The following is a 3,293-nucleotide window of genomic DNA, read 5'->3' on the forward strand; positions in this document are numbered from 1 at the left end:
ATGACATTTCCAATAATATAATTCTATTGACACAGAAAGGTGCTCAGATCCGCAAAGGGTTAGCAAACAGGCTTGAAAACATGTTTACCAACCAGCGTACCGACGAGCCTGCGATTGAAGGTAAACAAAGGACTGAGGCATCCATACATTAGGGAAGCAAGTGGCGTGTCTTAGACCGTTTCGTCACGGTCCCGAGTTGAAGACTTATGGCCTGGAAGCGCCCCCCACAAGGAAACGGGTTCCCGGTTTCAACTCACTGAGTGTTGCAGAACTTGCTTTTTGGTGCAAAGTTTTAGAAACGAAGATTTGTCACTTAGCGAGGTACCTTGGTATGTTTATTGCCTGAATCACAATGTCTGTATAAATGTTGTGTGTTGATACTCTCTTAAATAATGTTACATTTACTCTGTTATGTAATGTAAGGTTCCTCTGAAGGGGGTTTTCTGAAAAAAAGTTGTTCAGAATGACTTCCTGTCAGTCCTGAGCCCTTCCGACTTACTGTAATTTTGTAACAATTAAGTATGTAACTCAATAGTTACACACATTCACATTCTGACACAATTGTCAGAATTTTTGACCCACAAATAAATAGAATAGAAGGTCCTGATGCGACAACTAAGCGATCAATAATTCAAAATACTAATCATTCACAAGCGGAATATTGCCCTGTCACTTGCAGTAGAAAAGACAACGGCAAAAGGATAATACAACCGGATTTATCGTATTTTCCGGTTTGCATTGTAGTTGAATATTTTGTTTTCGTTTTGGCACCTGTAAGGCTTTGTAACGCTGGCTATAATGTAGGTAGGTAGGTACTGTTTTATCATACAAAAAAATAAACCACATTTTAAAACGGGATTAGATATATTTTGATGGTAAGGTAAGGTGCATATACTTTCTAAGTGTAAAAGTTTAGAGTATACCTAAAATATTCTATAACATACTTCTTTCATTTCATAACATACTTTTTTCATTTATGCACATGCACCCGGCCAGAAAGATAAACACCCCCATTTTCGGTTGGAGGTTAAACATTACAAAGCAATGCAAATAACGCAGACCCTGCTCACGTAAACCGCAAAAAATCTGACACCGCGCCCTGATTAAAATGTTTGGGGCTCAGTAATTTCCCGTGCGTCGAGGCACGGTCTCACGGCGGGTCAACGATAGCGATAGTAAATCTGTATTTAAGTAAGTAAATTCCAAATTTTGTGTTAGATTGTTGCGTTGCCACACGGGCGTTGTGTGTGCGTATGCGTTGCGTTAGCGCTGCGTCAACTGAATCGATTAGATTGACGAGCCTATCAATTCTGTGACATCTTATTATTTGTTTTATTTAGTTTCGTTCTTTGTTCAGATTTAGGTATACCTACAACGCTCAGTCGATGCAGCACTAACGCAACGCAGACACAACGCTCGTGGGCTCTAATAAAACAGCTATCTATGGAGCCATGCACTGCGAATGTACCACGTGTGTACACATGTAGACTGTAGAGCTCTGTCTTTCTTTCTTGGATCGCGGAGTAGCCCTGAATAAGGCCGTCACTACTTTCACAAACCAGACATCCGTATTATTCCGTATTCGGTAAAACGCGGAAATACCTGCAGCGCAGAGACTTTATTTATGTCGGCCAAAGCAAACAATAAAACGTGAATTACGCTTTTGGACATTTTCTGGCTCGCTTTATCACTTTTGTGTGGTTGCGCCCGAGTCTCATACAAATTGGATTTTTCAATCGAAAATCGGCTGTTTTAATTCATTAGTTGAATGAAATTGATAACCGCAAATGTTTGGTATTGTTTTTTACTAGTTGGAATTGTAAAATAATAGGATTATAATAATAATAATAATAATAATAATAATAAACCTTTATTTCAGGCATCAGTGGCCCATATTATAAACTAAACACATACATTTTAAATCATACAAAATAATAAATAAAATAACATAATCATAAAATTTAACTAACTTAAACTCTAGCACTATCAATAGCAGGGGATTTAATAGTCATTTTCGCCTCCCTGTAGCGACGGAAAACGATTCCCGCAGGCCAGAAGTCCTTGTTCAGTAGAACCTTCTGCTGGTCGGCGGGAACCCGAAGACGGAAGGACTTGAAGTCCGTCTGCTTGGCGGACTGCAGTCTTTCAATCGCCAGCACCTGGACTGGCTGTTCGGAGCGGCCGACACTCCTCTCCTTGATATAGCGCATGATGTTGTCATGCGCCATATTCGCGTATACCTGTATGGCATGAAAAGGCTTTGTTCATTACTACACCAACGCAAATACTGTTTTTTTTTTAGGTAAACAAACATAGCACTAAACAACATTATTATAACCTATAGGTACGTATAAAAATAACGCCATGAGATTGATAATAATAATTTTGCACGTGTATCACGTTTCGTATCGATTTTTTATTGTATGGACAAAGAAGTATTAACAAGAGAATACGAATAAAGAACCTCACATGACTTGCACATATAAAACAAGCGTCCAACTGCATCAGAAACAAATTTCATAATTCAGATTTACAAACAGAATGGCGGATGGCGGGCAAAATGTTCCGTTATCATAGTTTACTAGCTGCTTCACAATACCACTGATAACTAATGACTTGACAAATTACTGTTCCGAATTAAACGGCAAAGCCATTTGTTATGCGCGGATGTGTATGTGTACACAATGAAAACTTGCTCGTATTGTGTGGGACGCTGTTATAGGAAACTAAATATTTATTAGTTATGATTTTACCTGCTTTTTCAGAAAATATCTGAGTCTGGATTGAGGTTATCGGTACGTGTCAGTTACAGTGATAGCATCGCCATGAGTATTTAATTTTATTTATCAAGGTAACTTTTATACATTATGAAACATACATATGCGTATCATATAAAACATTGGCTTTAAGAATGAATTTATACCTAATCAAGGACTGCTGTAACTATTGCAACAAAATATTTTATTTACTGTCAAGGAAAGGAAAAAGTTTTGCCGAAACCCGGGATTGAACCGGGGACCTTTAGATCTTCAGTCTAACGCTCTCCCAACTGAGCTATTTCGGCTCATGTACTCAGGAACGAAATTTAGAAGGAGTATCAATGTGCATAAGAATACGAGTACTTATTGATAAACACACAGTTTAATCATTGATAAAATTACTTTAGGTACAAGTAAGTACCTCCATTATCAATGTTCGATTTTTAAATGCAAAGAATTTAATAATAATACATAGAATTTTCCCCGAATACTTTTTCAGAATATAAATAAGTAAGTACTTATAGAATATTAAAA

The 3,293-nt window shown here is 37.6% G+C and overlaps 1 non-coding gene across 1 annotated transcript; it reads right to left on the bottom strand.

Moving 5' to 3' along the window:
- Positions 1–2,991: 2,991 nt before the first annotated feature.
- On the bottom strand, positions 2,992–3,064 carry Trnaf-gaa. Its single transcript has one exon. It is a non-coding gene; the product is annotated as a tRNA-Phe (tRNA).
- Between the last annotated feature and the right edge of the window lie 229 nt (positions 3,065–3,293).

The sequence above is a fragment of the Plutella xylostella genome, chromosome 21 (assembly GCF_932276165.1).
Source record: "Plutella xylostella chromosome 21, ilPluXylo3.1, whole genome shotgun sequence".
In the NCBI taxonomy this organism is placed as follows: Eukaryota; Metazoa; Arthropoda; class Insecta; order Lepidoptera; family Plutellidae; genus Plutella; species Plutella xylostella.